The following is a 19863-nucleotide window of genomic DNA, read 5'->3' on the forward strand; positions in this document are numbered from 1 at the left end:
GAGATGCTTATTGATACTTCAAGGTTTCATCTGGTTAAGTGTCCGTTTTTTGGCTTAGAACTGCAGGTGCAGGGCCATGTTCAGCATATCTGCATCTCTGACACTTCATTCTCGTGCTACAACTCTTATTCTGAAGTTCACCCATAGAAAGAAATCTCTACAAGGACCCCCTTTTTGTCACCTGGTTTACTTTTACCGTTTCCCTAACGCTCATGTCATCTTTCTGGCAGCTAGTTGAGAAGTCAGTTTAAAATCAGTCATGGTACTGCCAAGTCCTGATGCATTACATAAAATCTTGTCAATGGGCAAAGCTTAAGGCTAGCTGTATAACCCCTTTCTGTAAATCTAATTTCTTGAATACTGTTTTCCCACCTTTTGCTTTGACCGCAATTCCAGCTGCCATTATCCAATATATTTTTGTTTAAAAATCTATGTGCTAGGGTAGACCTTCAGAGATGACAATGTAATGCTATTTTTCAAGGACTTTGGAACTGTTTGTTTTAATGACATGCAAAATGACAGCCTGATGTTTTGACAACTGTTTTGCTGTTGAGTGTGTCTTTAAATATGCACAATCAACAAAACTGATAGATTATTTGTAAAGAGAAGTAGCACAGTTATGTATTTTTGTATTTTTCAGGGGGTCATTCATTTTAGTTACATTACAATGCACCCATGACATTATTTTTTTTTAATCTTTTGTAACTTAGTATCGTCCAAGAGTGAATATACTTGAGATTCAAAATACTGTAATACTCTAACTTGACAGATAGCCTTCAGAAATTTGAAACGATTTCTTCTGAAGGAGCTGTCTCGAGGAGGAAAAGGAAATTTTTAGAAAAATAAGAGTCTTTTAAAATGAACGGATTACTTATCTAAGAAGAAGTTAGTAGGTGTGAAAATCTGATGGTTTCCTAATCACAGCGCTTTGTTAAACAAAGTCACAGGGCTCAGGCTCGAGCATTCATATGGTGAGTTTGGTAGGGACTGTCAAGTGCTTTAAAAGCTTATCTGCCTGGTAAATTCTTCTCCATCCCCTTGTTTAGCGGCTAGTGACAGGCTTTATACAGATTCATTGCAAAACAAAAAGTTGGCTTAACCAGTAACTTCACTTTTGAGATGTTACACAAGACACGGGACGCTGAAATCGCGTGGATGTGTGAAAGAGTTGGAGTATCCGCGGATCTGGTAAGGCAAGTCGCCAGAACAAGTACTGGAACTTCATGTGCTCGAGTACATAGCTGGAATGGTGATTTTTTATTTTTTTTTTCTCTTCTGTTCGTTGCTCTTGCTCAGGTCAGGACAAAAGAGTAAAACACAACAGCTGAGAGCTTCTGATTCTTCAGTTGTTGCCAAGAGTTAACAGGACTGTATTTGGAAAATTCACTCTCTCCCTAAGGAGGAAACAACAGCGCTTTGTACCAAAAAAGAGCATTGTTGTAACCACTGCAAGTGGTGGCGAACAAAGGACCAGTTATTCGCCCCGAGCATTACGGCACATCAGCAAGAACCGGAGTGGGTGTCTTTGCAGAGCTGACACTCAAAGCCTCAATTAGGAAGGGCTTTACCCACATTGATAATAATTACTATTACTAATAACTGGTACTATAACGCACTTTGTAAATCGCTTTGCATGTTAACTGATCCTTAGGGGTAGTTTGTAAAGCAGGCAGGTAACAAGGTGGGAAAATCTCGATTCTGACAGTTTATGCGGGTGCGCTCGAGGCTGAACACCGAAGGTCTGGTTTATTGGCCCTGGTCTCATTTCAGTCACATTTCTGTGCGTGCATTCACAGGGGAGACCACGCCGGGCTTCAAAAGAAGAAGCAACTCGCGATAACGCTTTGCTTCAGCCAGTCACCTAAAATTATACATAACAGCAGCGATTAATCCTGTTTTTCTCGTTGGGCGTCGTGTTGCCCAACGTTTAGGCTGCAGAGGGAGAAACGCTCCACGAAATTCCTGAGCACACAGGGAAGAGTTCAGCTGAGGTATTCCCTCGGCTACGAGTTTATTTATTATTTGTTCCTCTCCCTCAGCCGGACCAGCTTTATTAGTGGGTTCTTTATTCGTGGGGGCTTTATTAGCGGGTTCTTTATTCGGGGGGGGTCTTATTAGCGGGTGCTTTACTCGTGGGGGGTTCTTTATTCGTGGCTTTCAGCGGGCAGAAGCCGCCCCGCTCCGGCCGGCGGCCATCTTGGGGCTCCCCTCGCCTCACGGGGCCCGCCCGCCCCGAGGCGCTGCCGGTGACGTCACGCAAGCCAGGCGGGCCTGCCCGCCGCCCCAGCCTATCACCGCCGAGCGCCTCAAACCGCGGCCCCGCCTCCCCCTCCCCCTCCGATTGGCCTCAAGAGCGGAGGGCGTGGCCTGGAGGGGCGGGCTCTCCCCAACACCAGCCAATGGGCTGCGAGCGGGGGGGTGGCATCGCGTGAGTGCCGCGCGCGCTCCCCACTCAGCGTCGGCTGCCGGTGGGGCGCCGCGCGCCAATGGCCGGGCGGGGCGGGGCCGGGCCGGGCCGCGGAGTTACCGGAGGGGAGAGGCGGCGGCGGGATAAAGCCGGCGGCGCCGGGCGGCTCCCGCTCACCCAGCGGCGGCCTGCGGCGGGACGGGACGGGACGGGCTCCTCGGGGCGGCGGCGGCGGGGTGAGTGGGGGAGCCGACCGTTGGCGGGGACCGTTGGGCGGGGGGGGGGGCCGCGCGCGCGCTGCAACGGAAACGGAGCGCGAGGGCGGGGCGGGGGGGGGGGGGGGAGCGGCCGTTGGGCACGGGGCCGCTTTGAGAGGGGGGCGGGGGGGGGCTCGGAGTCCGTGCCCGCCTGAGGGGGGGGGGCCCAGGCGGTGCCTCCCGGCACGGAGCCGCGCTTTGTTCCTGCACCCTGCGGGCCCGGCCTGCCCCGCTGCCCCACGGCGCCTGGGGCTGGGCTCTGCCCCTCAGCGGCTCCGTGCCCACCCCGTGTTTCCTCCCCGGGTTTGGCTCGGAGCGGCTCGGTTCGGTGTTCGCTGCTCAGGTGGGAGTCGCTGAGCCCGCGAGCAGGTGAGCTCCGGCCGTGCGCCGAAAGGCAGCGGGAGGGAAGGCAAACAATGAGCGCCAGGTGCTGGGTGGGCGCTCGGGCTGAGGGTGAGCTGCACCAGCAGCTCCCTGACACGATTTTAAGGCGTAGCGAGGTGGAAGGAGCGTAACCCGGTTGTTTTATCTCATCACAACTAGAAATCTGAGCTGTGCCTTTGGAAAATGAAACACCGACACAGAAAGCAACTTCTTTGTTACTCCTGTGTGTGCTGGACGTCTCCAGAGCTCAGACTTCGTGTAATGAGAAAGGTGTATCAGGCAGCAAGGCACTTCCCTGTGTCTCTGGTCAACACAGACCAGAGAATGAAAGCTGCCTGTAAGTTATTGAGGTAGTAAAGAGCCACTAACAGTTGCAGGAACACACAACATACTGCGTACTGTGATAAATGGGACAACTTCCTGATTCGAAGTTAAGGGTGAAATTAACTCGTGTTGTTTTAGAGGTTTCTGCAGTGTGCTCTTTCAGTAGCTCTCCTTCTGTGCTGCTACTGTGGTGCTGAGGATGTGCCCCAGATGCTTCAAAATCTCCGGGGAAGATTGTTGAGCAAGCACTGGGAAACCACACACACGATTCTTATCTTGTGACACTATCACAGGAAGGAAACAAACCCCTTGGTAAAGATTGCACTGCAGGTTTAGTAAGTCAGATATGTAAAGATGAGAGCACCTTTCTCTGTGCCAGAAGCTGCTGTTTTCTGTAATCTGTGGAGGCCACTGCTCAGGGGGACTTGGTGGCAGCTGTCAGTAGACAACTGCCTTCCCTGGGTGAACTGCTGCTGTGAAAAGCTTCCTCATTTGTATTCCAGAATGGATGTGGTTCAAGTCTGTGCTGGCTTCTCTCAGGAAGCAGCGCTGTGGTATGTTGCTCCGGGATGTTGTTGGAGAAAACTGTTGCTGAACTTTGTTTCAAAAGAAAAGTTGTTTAATTCTTCTGCAGGGTTTATTTAAGATTAAGCTGAAACGTTGAGCTGACTTGGCTGTTTGTTGGACTGGCTGGCCTAGGTGAGCCAAAGTATAGTCATAGCTGATTCTCGTGTAATAGTGTGATACCTTTCAGGAGGGAAGTTGGAGTACTGTGGGGCTGCAAGGCAACAATTAAAACTTTTAGCTTTTCATATTAACGCTCTCCAGTGAGTACTCTACAGTGTCATCCTGCTAGGCATCAACAGGTCAAGAGTGGTTCACAATGTGTTGTTTTTTTCCCCACTGTGAATGTTTGCCTCTTTAATTTTGGGGGTTAAAATTAATTGGTCTGCTGAAAGTTTTTGGTAATACAATTGAGAACAGACTGTATTTATTTTTTTCTAAGAACTTAAGAAGATTATAATTAAACCCTTTCTCATTGACTATGCATCCGTTTCCAACTTGGAAAACATGGTGTTCTGCATCAGGTATTGCCAATTCTATGTCTAGTTTTGTATTTCAGGGAGTTTTATCCTGGTCATTTTGTCTAGTGACAACTACTTCAAAGGACTAGATGTTTTTTTTTTCTTGGTCTGAGCTCCACGAGTGGCATGCAGGCGAACTTTACACCTCAGTGGGCTCATATAATCCGGGTATATAATATACTCCCTGTGGCACAGAGAGCCACGAGCTTTTAGCAATTTTCCTATATGTTTGAGCCACAGCTCAACAGAAAGCATGGCATGTAGGCCTCATGTTCAAACAATAATGTAAGGTAAAAGAACAATACAAAAGGCAAAAAAACAATGTAAGGCAAAAGAACCTCAGTGTACACATGGGTTGTCTGAGTTAACGTGAGAGAAACAAGGATAACAGTTCAGGGTTCATGACCGTGTAACTCTAACTTTTGGCCTGCTTTGTCTTACCGGTAGGAAGTGCAAGGTACCTTATCCGTCAGTGGTAGAGCAGCTGGCCTCGTGCATAGTCTAGCTGTGGTTTACCACTGTCTAATGCTTCTGCACACTTGCACCCAAATAACATTGAGCCTTTACGACTTCTATATCTGTAATAAACTTTCTGGGAATGATAACGGGCTGGTGAAGAAACATTGCAACATTTGAAGGCGTTGGGGTTCAGCATTATTGGCACAGGCTGCCCAGAGAAGCTGTGGATGCCCTGTCCCAGGCTGGAAGGGGCTTAGGGCAGCCTGGGCTGGTGGGAGGTGTCCCTGCCCATGGCAGGGGGTTGGAACTGGGTGGGCTTTGAGGTCACTCTTGACCTGAGCAATTCTGTGGTGATTCTTGTATGGGCTATTTCCAAATCCCAGTGAGCTCGGTAATAGATGCTAGCTAGACTGTTTCAGCTAGGGTTGCTTCTGCCTTTTTTTTTTTATTTATTTTCTTTATAGCAGTTACAGCAGTTCTCCTTTGTAGTATTTAGCTCGCTTACTCCAATTGTTCAGCAGTTAGTTCTCAAAATATCCTTGTAGCACTATACAGCTCTGTCTCCTCCAAGCCTGTTGTGTTGTTCTTCCTTCCCCTCCCCCAAATCTCTTGCAGTCCCTAATTCCCTGTGACATGAGCACCTCCCAGGAAGAATGACAGAACGTGATGTCAGATAGCGGGTGTCCAATACTGGCACTGGAAAACATCAGAAAGGAATACATCCACTCGAGCTAGTGGAAAGTGATCTGCCCTTGAAATGGCTTCATTTTTGAGGGATCTCTGTATTTACCCCTAGCTTCTGTTAATGACTTATTTTTGCATGCAAAAATGGAAGAGGAACAAATAGACGCATCTTAAAAGTATTTCTAAAATTGAGTTTGAAGTTCTCTTAAATGCCTGCATATTTGATACAATGGCCTAGTGCCCAGAAGCTGCTGTTAGAAGCCTTTGGGTTGCAGTGGTTTGTTCTGTGCATGTTCTTGTCTGTGTCAATGTGAGCAGCATAAATATTTCTTTTTACAGTTAGTGCTAACGAACAAAGTTAATTTGTGTGGAATTCGCGTGGACTCCCCACAGCAGTGCCTTGCTCCCGGCATTCCAGGCAGTGCTGTGGCAGGTGATCTGTAGGAGTGTGAATGAAGCGTGCTTTTTCAGAGCTGGGCTGCATCTGGCTACAGCCCTGCTGGCTTTGTGCTGGAGCTTACAGCAGGAGACCTGGGACACTCGACATGTACACTTCACTGTCAGGTTAGTCTGGTGACCTGTTTGCTTCTTACTCTGCTTCCCAGAGAAAGGGAAAAGATTCCTGCCTTGGGTCTTTCTCTGTTTTTATTTATTTTTGTTTCAAGTTGCATGAGGTGATAAAACAAACTTACTATCTTGTCATCTTACTGTTGGAAGGCTGCTTCAGAATAAAATTACTCTGATACTTACAATGATTTTTAATTTTCAAGTTGTATGTTAACACCAGTTGTAGTTGTTTTTGCCCATGTTATTCTTCACTTTAAAAGCAGTTCTTCCTTTTGATGCTTAGTGCCTTATTTTCAGCGTATTTCTGGAGAATAACTGTGTAATTTTGATAAACCATACTCCTTATTGTTTGGATGAGATTTTTGCTGTTCATCTGATGATCCTAAAGTCCCAGCTCCCTTACTTTGTATGTGAATTAATCTTTTTAGCATGTATTGACCCATCCTGTATAAAGTATTCTGGAGAAGATTTCAGTGAAGGTTTCTCGGGTTTGTCTTCATGAACTGTAATTTCTAGCAAAAATATTACCACTAAAATGTGCTTTATTAAGTTAAAATGAAAGAAGCTATAGGTTAAAAGCAACATTGATATATATCACTCTTGACAAATGTCCTTAAGCCTACCAAAGTTCAGGTGACGGTGGCAGTGGGGTTGGTAATACTTGTGAAGAAAGTATTCAAAAAGCTTAAAGATGCCACTAAAATGTGAATAACTAGGGGAGAAAAACTGAGGGGGAAGAAAAAAGTACTGTTTATAGAGGCAAGAATGTGTGCGAATATGGACAAGACCTGCTCTGCAATATTAAATCACACTTGTATGGTCTTTCAGAGAAGATTTTTTTTCTCACTGCTTGTTTGTTTTTCTAGTAGTCTCAAAAGACAACAGTTGTGTGGTTTTTGCCAGTATTATCCAGTTAAGTTTGTTTGTTTGCAGTGCCTGAATACAATGTTGCGTGTGTTTATAAAATAAGGGCTGAGGGAGAGTGGTGAAAACTATAAATACAGATAGCTTGTTGTATTTGATCCAGAAGGTAGGGTCTGGTAATTCAAGGCGGGAGACTTTTAAAAACAGAATAAAAAGAATGAATACTCATTTGCAAAATAACAATAAGTGATAAGGGAATATTTACACTCTGAGCCTTGAGAATGTTACGATGAAAGCAGAGCTCTGGAATTTGTATCTTCAGCTGATAATTGTAAAGGATGACTTCATCCCTCTAGGGTTGCTGCCCAGTTCTACAGCATGAAGAAGCATCTTTGTAAACAGCATGCCCTAAAGGGGACTTGTGGTTAACAGTAGGCCTGGACAGAGAAAGAATTACTTTCTTTGTGGAGAAACAAACAGGAAAGATGCATTAAAAGTGTCTGGGAAAGCTTCAGCCTATCTTGCATGAGAATAGTCCCTATCAGCAATACTTCTGCTCCTTCACTAGGGCAGGAAGAACTGAAAGGAGTCTGTCTATGGCAGGTGAATGTTTTTGAGATTGATTTAACATCCTGCAAATTCTGTCAAACTAATCTGATCTGGTACTGCAGATCACGTAAAAAGTGTCTTTAAACAAAAATGTTACGATTTCTTCCTCTCCAGACATCACCCCCCAAAAAGATGTCACCTGAAAAGCTGAAAAATTGCTGCATTGGTGCAGTGTGACTGACTGGGTGCTTATTTATTCCCTAGGTCAGGGTGGTGAGGAGTAGCTGGTCTCATGAAGGCCAGTGCTGCTGCAGGGACTCGGGGAGCTCACGCATACCCCACCTTGTTTTGTATCCACATGAAGATCCTGCTGCTGCTGCTCTCCTTTCTCTGCTGTGCATGGTCCTCACCTCTGCCTCCCCACTAAGTGGGGATTTTTCCCTTACCACCTTTGCTGGGAGGTGTTTCAAATAGAACTGGAGGTGAGCCGTGTTTCTTCAGATGGAGCTGATGCACATTGGGGTACGTGTGTACATATTTATTTCCACGTACCTACCTGCAGAATGAATAGGTAAATAACTAGAGAGTATCCGGGATAGGTGAGAAGCATAGGAAAGCAAGCGTGGGAATAGAAAGATAGGTAGTCACAAGTACAAAAATAATAGAACAAGCTGTTGGAGGAGGAGTTTGATAGTCCTTACCTACCATTATACACATTTAATGCTTTAATACTTTTGGACATCTGTTGTACTAAGGGGGAAAACAGGCCCAGATCTTAAAACATTTGAGAACATTTTCTTACTGTATGTCACAACCAACCTTTGTTATTATAGTCAAAATGCATCACCAGGCCATCAGGTAGGCACTGACTGCGCTTGTGTTTCTGTGGTGCTGGATGTGCAACTGATCTGATCCAATTTGAAGCCCAAACTTTTATTGCATGGAAGAGCATCTATGAAGGTACTGCATAGCTCATTCCATATTATGCTGGAGTCCAGGTTGTTCTTCTGATTTGCATTTTTAAATTGAGTAAATATTTTTGTTTTCAAGAGTTTCTCAGCCCCTGTAATTTTATAGTACCTTCTCTTGCCTGCTCCCTCAAAACCGAAATAACTGTGTAGCTGAAAGGCGTGGAATCTTTACCCAGTTGTAGTTAGTGGTGCAGGCACTCTAAGCTTAAGAATTGGAATATGTTAGGGATGCGAGTCCCCAAAAGATATTTCAAATGTAGCAGATGGATATTTGAAAGCTGGTGTGCATTTCTTGTGAGAAGAGTAGGATGCATTGGAGAAAAAAACATATCAGTGGGGCTTTCATAATGTTTTGTGCATGGAAATAAAAAGACTATTTTGACTACTTTTTGTTTCTTATTGTCATCTTGCTGGAGAATGTAGGATGTCCTCACTTGGATTTCTGTTAAAGTGAAACAGCAAGTTGGTGTTTCAGCCCATGTGAATACAGATGGTGTACTCCTCAGGGTGGGTGCTCTTTGAGAAACAAGGAGGGATAGGGAAGCTCCATGTGGAAGTATAGCAAAGTCCTCATTCCAGTCATTCTGTTTCAAAAGCAATATGCACAGAAGTCGTGTTTTTATAGGATATGCACCAGATTATCAGAGTCCAGTGAGTACTGTGCTAGATGGGGGTATATCAGTTTAAGCACGTTTTTCTGCAACTGCTGGCTGTACGAAATCTGACTGCTATACGTCAGCGTTGGCCTATTTGAAGAACTGCCACTTTTATATATAGGGCCTGGGTTCAGCTTCTGGTGAAGTTGCTGTAAGCGGGGGTGGAGAATAGCTTCCTACTTGCTTCGAGTGAGTAGTTTGTCATTTTTAAATCCATATGTACTTGGGTTCTGAATGTGCATACAGTTCATGTTGATAGCTGAAGACAAACTTCATTGCTGTGCATTCTTCCTTCTCATTGCACAAGCACAGTGATATGACTGGTAAGCAATTTAATCGTTTTTGGCACTTTACAAAAAGAGGATGTATTTTTAGCATTAACAGTCTGTTAAGGGAAGCAAAGTAGTACATAAGCTGTTGATTTTTCATTCAGTAATTCCAAGTGCTTGAACCTTAGTTAATGTTGATTTCTAAAAGCATATTGAATTGAGAAGGATTGTTGGCTTTTTGTTTGAGTTACTGTCAAAAGTAGGATGCTGCCAAAAGCAGTTTGAAGGTGTGATATAAGCTTCTGTTTTTCAGATTTAATTACTGCAGTTTCATATTTATAGGCTGACTTCAGCCTGTGCTTGCCATTTATTTTGTAAAAATAAGGTTTGTTTGTCATTGTATGCATTTTCTGCACTGTTGCTGTTGTGATGGTGGACCAGAGGTCAGAACTTCGGGCTCCTTTGCTTACACTGCACACTTCTGGGAGTTGTTGCTCTTCCTAGTGCCAAAACATTGTTAGTGTGGATAGGGTGATTGATGGTGGTCAGATCGATGCTGCGAGACCTTTAGTAGGAGTGACTGCAGCATAAGAATCTGCTCAGCTTTATTGTTGCAGGCAGCAATTCATCTCAGGAGGGTGACTGCTGCTGTTGGGTATGGCCTGCCATTTTTCTTCCCAGGGACATGAAAGAACAGCCGATGATAAATCACTAGGTGACTCAAGATCAGGCAAGCTGGAGTCTTACTTCCCTCTGAAATACTGGTGTGTGAAGTGCTTCCATTGTGCTGGCACAGACCTTGCTCTAGTTGTTGGTGTGTTGGAAGCAACATCTGTTTGAGGTCATGTTAATGTATGGATTGCTTATAACCTCTGACACTAACATAAGAAAATTGTAATTTCTTAGTCTGTGGTCTTATTATATATAGACTGCAGATTGGACACTTATTCTGTAGTGTCTTGGAAAGCAGCAGAGAAATACCTTCTCTTCTGACGGTCTCAGCTTGTAATTGGTATCATGGAAAGTTAAGGTCACTTTTTTGGAGGCCAAAGTAAGATCATTGGTTCTTGACCACGGCAGTGGAAGCGCTCCTCTAAAGCAACCATCATCAGAAAATAGGAGTAAAGGTGGAGTCAGAGGACGTGAGCACTGAGGGGAGGTGTAGCTGAGTGAGACTTGCATTGCTCTGGTTTCCTTGGGCTGTGGCACTGGTAAATGCAAGTTTTATGAGGAGGCTAATCTGCGAGACTTGAAAGCCCTTCATCCTAGATGGAAATATCCACTGTGATCTGGTTGAAGGTGCACTTTTAATTTTAGCATATTTCTAATATTCTGAAATGAGATTCCAGAAGATAAAGTTATCATCAAAATTTAAAGAGCAGAGAGGTTTTCTGGCACTGTCCCAGTGGAGATGATTCATGATTCACAATTCACATACTTTTTAGTCCCTGTTCCTGCTAACTATAGAAAGGAGAATGCAAAAATACATTTTAAAGTCTGAGTTATCATGGTCAAGTTATTACACATTTGGCACCAAGCCTCCCTCTGAAGTTTATCTTGCAAATCCTTCTCAACTTCAGATTGTGATTATATTGGAGTCTTTTCAATTAAAGTTTGTCAGTTTATAAATGGAGAGCTATTTATAACACTCAGGAAGACAAATTATTGAAGCAGTATAACAAATGTAGTTCTCAGGTGCAGATGGTTGGCCACATTCCAGAGTGTTTGTATGACTGATGTGCATCCTTTGGTTTTTCTTCTTTTTCCCATGATTACCCTTAAAACTTTTCAGCCCAGAACTGTCTGCCTCATGACTTAGATCCATATCCCCTATGTGGAAGCTGAACCTACCTTTGTCTTGACTCTCCCCTGTGCATTTTCCAGTTGCAGCACCTGTGCTTAATGAAACTTTAAAAAGAGATTTTTCTCCTCTTTATGCTGTTTGTGTGTCCACATGGTTAGCTGATCAGCAGTCACCCAGCCTCAGTGGTTGTGTGGATCACGGAGTGGAAGAATTGTGTTTCAGTGAGGAGCTTGTTGCTGTCAGGGAACTGTAGTGCCTGACCTGAACTTAAACGTGTGATGGGTGGCTGTAAGCTGAGGTGCCACCCTGTTCCTGACAGGGTTTAGTAACACTCTGTTCATGACACCATTTTCTGGTTTGTCATTGAATATTATGTACTCACTAAGTGGCTAATACACCTAAAGCCTTTGCAATAAGCAAAAGAACCACACTGTTACTAAAAATCTTTTAAGGCAAAGTATGCCATGCTTCAGTAACAAAAGGCAGATTGGGGTATCAGCAGTCTAGGATGCTTCATTCTCCCTTCTTGTTCTTTTTAAAGTCCAGTCTCGTGGGGGGATTAGTTTAGAAATCCAGAAACTTGTTCCTGGGGATGCACTCAGGCTCTTGCAATACTTCTGAGACAGCCACAAGCATCACTGATTGGGAAGGGAAAGTACACAAGCCACAGTAGAGCTGGATGTGCTGTTGCAAAAGATGAGCTGTGTAGAATGGAGGGGTGGAATGGGCGGCCCTGAAAAGTCTTTCAGCACACTGGTAGCACATAGTGAGTGGGAAAGTTACTTAGTTGGTCTGTAGCAGGCAAGTCTTGTGTATGACGGATATGTTGTGTGATTAATCTGGGCTGCATAGTAAATCTGATGTGTTTCTCTGTCATATGGACTGTTAGTGCATCTGCCGTGACTCTAGGGGCTTTGGACAGAGCCAGAGGACCGGACATCCCGAGGCGATGTGTTAGTGCTTGGGATATACCAAGTGCTGTGAAGCACAGAACGTACAGCCCAGCTCTTTCTTCTGGACCATTATTCCATCAGATCTTTTGGGCGAGTAGCTATAAATAAAAGCTGTAAATTAGTGTGTTATACATGTACATAACTTCTTAGATGCAGGTGTTGGCATTCTGCAATAGTATTAATCCACATCTCTGTTCTGTGAAGTTATTGAAAGTAAGCTTCTGTATTACCTCCCTAAACTTAACAATGGCAAAAAGTGTGCCATAGAGCATCTAATTGCTGCTCAAAAGGCAAATTTTTTCTTGCATAGTAGCCAACACTGTAGCAGCTACTCTGTGAATAGAATACATCAATAATTGATATGAAAGAGATGTGTGTATGTGTGCATAAATATATGTATATATGTAAAGAAATTCTCTTATATATGGTGTTGCTTGGACAAGTGTGAGGTTGTTTTTTTTTTGTTTTTTTTTTTTAGCTTTTTAGCTATGTTTTCCAATTCAGGATGTTTAGAGTTGTGATTTTTTTTTTTTTTTAATGTACAAAAATCTAAGCATCCTTTGAACTTTTTTTAAAAAACCTTATGGTAGCTAACCTCATATAATCTGAACTTTATGGAGTTTTGTGTTGCTCTGCTTCTGAACTTATAAAAAGTCTCTCATAGGCAGTGAACCTCAAACACTGAAACCTTCCCGTGTGTGGTACCTTTGACTTCCAAATCTGATAAAGTATAGTTAAAATGTAACTTTAAGGTGTAAGCTGTAGTTATGAAATGAAGCCCAGTGAACTTCTTCCCTCCAGTGAATTGCTGTAGTTACTGTAAGCTTTGCTCACGCCCACTGGAGACTTCCAGCCTCACTGCTACCTTTCTGATACCTTTTTCTCTTAGTCAGACTTAGTCAGCTTAAGTTGCTCCTGTAGGAAACCTTAGGTTGTATGGATACACCATAGTTGTATTTGAAGATCTGGACAGCAGCTGTGATTTGAAGCTTATTATTGCTCAGTGTGTCCAAATGAACAACTTGAGACAACTTTGAGTGCTTTCCATGTGCCTCTCGCCCTCTGAGCTTTTACCAAATATTCTGCCAATGAAACAAATTTCATAATCTTGTCCTAATGCTCTGACTGTCAAGTTAGTCTTCAGTTTAATTTCATTTCCTCCGTTAAGCAGCTGGGCTGTTGGCTAGTCTAAGGTGTGTGTGTAGATACTGAATCTGGAGTGGTGAAGAATGAAGATGATTGAGAATTACAGACTTCTTGTTTTCTCCAGACACAGTGAGAAGAAACAAAGAATGGATTATGTATCTGCGAATGTACACTTTATTTGAAAAAATCAGTGAAAATGCTAGGATAAGCTGTGGTGAATTTCTGCTTGGATATGCTTTAAATTTTATCAGGAGTAATATAATATGTTGTTGCCATTTTCTGCAAGTTCTTTGCACAGTTGGTGTAAATAAGGAGGAGTTAAAGGACAGCTGACCACTCACTTCCAAGTGAGTGGGTGTAAGCTCAAATCATGAGTTGATTTGAACTACTTTATTCTACAAGAGGGAGGAGGAGGAAGAAGAGAGGATGAGTGAACTGTGTAATTAGTGGGGAGAGGATGAAAGGCCATATACACTTCTGCTGTATAGAAAACGTTTTCTTGTCCTAATAGTCTAAAGATGAAAAAGTGGTGCTGATTTTATGCACTGTATTATCAAATGCACAAACAGTTGACATTGTTGACACAGCTGCAATTTAGCAGGTAAAACTCAGAATTTTATCTGTGTAATCAGTTTATAACTGGCAAAAAACTTGACTGGATTTTGCAAAAAAAATGCATAGAATGTTCCCAATTTTGAGTGCCCATCAGTTAGTTTACTTCCAATTTGCAGAAGCTTAGTTTTCCAGCTTGCCTCTAAGTCTTGCTTTTAAACTTTTGCAACTAAGATCAAGTATGTGGTTTTTTTTTTTAACCTTTTGATTGCATTTATGTGGGTCTCTCTTGTCTTTTTGGAAACACTAATCAAGAAGTAGAACAAACTGTATATAAAAGATGGTGATGATTGGATGGCTAACACATCCCTAAAGGGATCTAGTATGTTCTTGTTGTGTCAGAGCACAGATAAAGTCATGTTGGGTGTACAGGTCTTTGAATGTACCTGCAAACTTTCAGGCTATAACTTTAAATCTTTAAATTGTTTTTCACATGAACTAGATAATCAGGAGTTGTGGATTGCTGCTGCACGTTGAGACTTGAGTTGTTAAAAGCAGTTAAAGTGCTTGATCTGCCTCCATGGTAAAATGCTTTTGTTCTCGTATACCACCAAACTACAGCAAATGCAAACTCGGCAGCTTAGGCAAGCTGCGACAAGTGTGCACATTGCATACAAACTTCTGTTGTAAAGGAATCTCCAGAAGTTCTCAAGGCTTTGTTGGGGAGACACAGTTGAAGTACTGTTTGTTTCTTTTTCTGACCACATCCCTGTGCTAACCAAGAAGAAAAAAGAATCGGGAAAGAAACAAAAGGTTGTGTATGAAAACATTGATTTCCATTTGAGAGAGGGTGTATATATATGATTTAAATTAGGGGCATACTTTATTACTGTAACTAATGCTTGTAGATAAAAAGTACATTGTTTATGTATACTTACATAGATGAAATGTGTGACAAGTTGAGTTCTGTGTCAGTTCCCCCCCCCCCCCCCCCCCCAATGAAAAAGGGGGAAAAATAATTAAAAATTGTTAACCTTTGAGCTGAATAGCAATTCTGAAGAAATATCTAGACTTTTGTTTGACTTTTAATAAAAAATTTAGTGGTTTTGGAAATTGTTGACATTTCCATTAAGTGTCTAATATTTGTTGTTTTTTTTTTTTCCTTTTCAGTGTTTTTTACTTCATTTGTCTGTGCTGTGTTTGGAGATCTTTTTCTGCAATTTGGCTGCACACCGGCTGACTCGTAGCTGTTTACATCTTGGTCTACTCTTACATCTCTACGCACACCTTGGAATCAAGGGGAAAATGTCTTGATGGATCCATCCCGAGTGTGATATGCTAGCGGTTCACATCGTTGGTTAGCAATGGCTTTTAAGTGGTAAGACCTTTTACAGAATTCTGCCATGAAACATGTTTTCACGTCCATGGTTTTTCCTCCCTTTTTGCTTAGGTCTTTGTCTATATTGTACACACATGCAACTTTGAACTACTGCTTCAGATGTTAGTTAACTGGATGGCAATGTGTTTGTGCTGTCTTACATAAGTACACTTGCTCTGATGTGGTATGGTATTGCATCTGATCGTGGACAGAAGCAAATGTCTAGGGAAGAAAAGAGCAGGGCAAAGAGCCTTCCAACTTCCATTCTGCAGTTCAGGGATTTCCTAAGCCAGATGTAATTCCTGTTCTTTTAGTAATCCTCTAATTGTACATCTAGTAATTTCTGGTATTTCTGTATATTCATTCAGGTATTTCTGTATATTCATTAATTAAGTTTTCTTTCATATATTTGTGTAATCACTGGAAATTGACTTCTTGATGCTAATAGAATCTTCCCTTAGGATGTATGGGCAGGTGTCTGAGCTCTGTCCTCTTGTGGATAAAGCCAGGTAGTGCAGCAAACTAGCAAAGGCAATTGCAATTCCTTGTATAGATGCTCTTTTCTTCACTGCTCTTTATATAAGGATATGTTATAAGTGTATCTGTACTGATGTCAAGCACAGGGCAATTGCTGTGGATAAAGCACTTCTGTGCTGAAGTGGATGCAGATAGATGTAACTAATCTAACACCTGGATTGTCCTTAGGGAAGCAGTACCTGACATTATTTTCTGTATTTGACTGATAAAACTGATTAGTCTATACTTACTTCTGGTCTTTTGGGAACAGAAGACACTGGCATGACAGAAGGAGAATATTGAAATGCAATTATTTCTGCAGTATTTGCTCTGTGGACTTACATATTTAGTACACTAAATATTCTACAATGTTTAATGTGGCTCTCACTTTCCTTTATTGTATTGTCCAATGTATTATTCACAGGAGAAGTAAACAATAAAATAGAATTTGAGTTTATTTTAAGTTCTGCATTGGAACATCTCCAGTGTATCATATTGCTGTTTGCCTCCATCTCTGCCTTTCATACCTGGATGTGCAATGTACTGACATGGTTGACTTTCTTTTGTTAGTATTTTATAATGTAGTGATTTTCTTCTGATGTGTTCTTTCCTTTAGATGGATAGCAAATATGTTGCTACAGAAGTCTTCTTTGAACATCCTTACCTTTCTGTTGCTCAGGGGAGACAAGTACTTTTTTTTTTTTTAGCTTTAAAATAGGAAATGCAGAATAGTAACAGGAAAAGTGATATAGAAGGCTTGAGGACGTCACTATTTTCACTCTCAGTAGTTCTCTAAAGGGTGTTTATCATGCTTTGGGCAACTCCAATTTTACTTTACTTTTAAAGATTTTAATGTGTGTATTATGTATAGGTGTCTATATGTTTATTTAGAAAATATGCTCCAGTGTCATTTGAACATTTGTTCTCGCTCTGCCCTGTTACAGGCGCATTTCTGCTGAACAGTTTTGTAGCACATGCTTACTTAGAATGACAAATGAGTCACAGAATGCTTAACACTTGACACTGTATGTTGTTCAAATAATGTGGAACATATGAGACACATCTGCAAGAAAAGATGAGAATGCTAATAGGGACACAGAAGAGCTGCTTAGCCTGTAGAATGGGAAAGCTGGGGGGTGGGGAGAGGTTGATGGTTGAAATGGTGTTGTAGGATTTCTCTCATCTAAGATTCTCCAAAATTCAGAAGGTCAGAGGTTGTTTTTTTTTTTTTTGACAACAAAAATTCATAAAATTCCTTTTTTCAACCTTCTGTAAGGGTTTTTCTTTTTGAACCAGTTTCCATCATGGAGAACAATTTCATATTTATGAGTGATAATTTTAATTAGGAAAAAATATATGGTCATAAGGAAATCTTATGTAATTTACTTGTATATTGAACATAAAATAGGACACTATCAGTGGTGTTGCTTAACACCTGAAATAAAATATATTTGGCCTGCAAAAGGGCTTGAATTATTGCAGATTTATTCTAGAAGACTGAATTGCTAAAAAGTAGTGGAGAAAGAAACTCTTGTGTGCCAGCTGACTTTGATCTTGGTTAACTCTGCACTCTTACAGCTCTGAAATTATTTACAGCTATCTGTGTGCACAGGTATCTTAATCCTATTTTTAGTATGTTTTGGTCAGACAACTATTTTATTGGTTATAGAGATGCTGCTCTTTTTCCATGAGCAGCCAGCAACAGTTTCCTTGAAAAGAATTGTCTTGGCCAGATCTTTAACTAAAAAGAAACAGCATGATGCAGATGCAATTTGTGCAGTAATAAGAACCATGTTACACTTCAAATCTATGGTAAAGTACATCTATAGAAAGAAGGACACAGGTCTTTAGGGAATTGGAAAATGCCTGTCCCTTGGCTAGTAGGGAAAGAAAATATAGTATGTCTTTATACAAAACAAGTACTTTGCTTCAAAGGCAGGGAGACAATGATAGGCATTATTTTTCAGAGTTTTGGGCAAAGCACAAGCCATGCAGCTATTCTCATCTCTCATATGCAGTTAGAGCTTTCCTGTGGAAATGTTAGTTCTTCTTGGTTGTGCTTCTGCGCAGCAGGGTTTAAAACATCCTGCCTTTCTTTGCCCAGAGGCGATGGGCACCCTTTCAGGAAGTCTTCAGGAAGTCTTGCCTCTGCTCTCCTTAACTCTTCTTTAGTAAGAACTTCAAAAACAAACAAACAAAACCCCCAAACCTCTCCAAAACCAGTCCCTGATCCTTTAACTTGAGACACACGTTAAGGATTTGGGCTAAAATGCATAGCAGATCTGAAGGAATCACAGCTTTGTGAGAGAACATGCTTAATTTAAACATATTTCTCTGGCTATTGTGCACAAATTGATTGAAGATACTGCTGGATTGGACAAAATGACAGTTTTGGCACCTCTTTGTTTCCATTTACATGTAGTCAGCTGGCTTGAAAGAATCTCACTATATACGCTTACCTGTGCATGTTAATGGATGTTACATGTTGATCAGTCTTTAAAGGTTTTTTCTTCCTGTTTGCTAGAGCAGGTTAATTTGAAAATAATAGATGTTTTTGAACGTTCATTATTTAAAAAAATGGAAAGCAGCAAAGTTTGTTTAGCAGTATATTCCTTAAGGAAGAAGTAATTCCAGCCTCAAACTGTTTTGAAAAAGAATCCTCATGTCTTTCACTGTGACAATTGAAGTATTTTATTTAGAAAGCCACAGGTGTGGAAAGGAAGCAGACACTCTTCAGTTTCTCCAAATGAATGGAACATCATTTTTTCTTTAACTAGAGGAAACTAGCCTAGCCTTCCCAGGAGATTTCGTGCTCAGCTATGTTTTAAATTTCAGTGTTTGTCTCTTTCTGCTCTTCCAAAGCATTTTTTCCCCATATTGCTTCTTAAAGGAACAGTCTTAATCTCTCCTTCAGATTGGTGTAATAGAGTATTTATTTTTCAAATCTGAATATTATTTTTCCCCCTAAATTCTTTTACAATACCTGGTAGTCTCTCATATGATTCTTCTGGTATTAGAAATGAGAATAATCCCATTGAATCTGATGTGCGTTAATTAAATGTATACTAACACTATCTTGTTTAAATCCCAGTTTTTCAGAGTTTTCTTTCATGATGTGCCCAGCTCTTCCATACATGTCTTAATTTGCGGTCTATGTAAAGAAGTAACATTTCAAGTGTTCTTCAAGCTTCTCTGCCACCAGGACACTATCAAAAAATCTGAGCATTTGAGCCTGTGTGAAGAAGCAATACATTTGCCTTCATTGCTGTCATTTAAGGAAGGTCTGTCCACCCAGCTTCTGAAGCTGCACAATTGGTGTGCATTGTTTTACAATCTTGCTTTTGTGCAGTTTCATAAAGTTCACTGCAGGACTGGCTTTTATTTATTCATTTTTTCTCTCAAGCAAACCTGCCTGGGTGTGTATAAATGCATAAATGTTCCATGTGTGATAAAAATGGATTTTGTTTCTCTTGGGTGGCTCAGCAATTTGTTTTTGTTTTTAGCTTCCTTCATCTTCCCACACACTTTTTCTAGTGACTTTGATGTGATGAGAATTATTTATTCTAGTAGTGCATTTAACAAGTATGTTCCTTATTTGCTAGTAAACCAAAATTGCTGTTCTGAAACATTTTTTATTTTTCTCTTTGATTAATAGAAATGTTTTTGGACCTTAACTCAATACCCAACTTGTAGTTGGGTCTCTGTTTCATTTCAAGGATATCCTGACTTTCCAAATAGACTGAATAAATGAGATTTCAGCCAGTATCTTATACTGGAAGTTTGTATTTCCTGACCTGTGCTCAAACTCTGAAACCAAAAACTTTATAAAAATGTAAAGTTAAATTTGTTTATGATATTTACATTTTTATAGTTTCTAGTAGTGAAAGAGAATAGATGTAAATTTCTTGCTTTTTTTCCCTTTAGAAATGAGTAGTCCCTCAAATTACTTTAGTTCTACCAAATTAGAATAAATACAGCATTCAAAAACAGATGTTTTATGATAAATATGAATGACACTTCATAGGTAGAGTGATTGGT

The 19863-nt window shown here is 41.4% G+C and overlaps 1 protein-coding gene across 2 annotated transcripts in view; it reads left to right on the plus strand.

Annotated features, from left to right (window-relative positions):
- FRYL (FRY like transcription coactivator) overlaps positions 1 to 19863 on the plus strand; it is a 172055-nt gene that overhangs the window by 1259 nt on the left and 150933 nt on the right. The window contains exons 1-2 of one of the 2 annotated variants that reach the window (XM_082759736.1): positions 2518 to 2643; positions 15102 to 15309. The gene's annotated coding sequence lies outside the window, so the exon portion shown is untranslated. Of the gene's footprint in view, positions 1 to 2517; positions 2644 to 15101; positions 15310 to 19863 lie in introns of those variants that run through there. The other variant, XM_082759737.1, reaches the window with a different exon arrangement.

Source organism: Aythya marila, assembly GCF_965140915.1.
Source record: "Aythya marila genome assembly, chromosome: 4".
NCBI lineage: Eukaryota > Metazoa > Chordata > Aves > Anseriformes > Anatidae > Aythya > Aythya marila.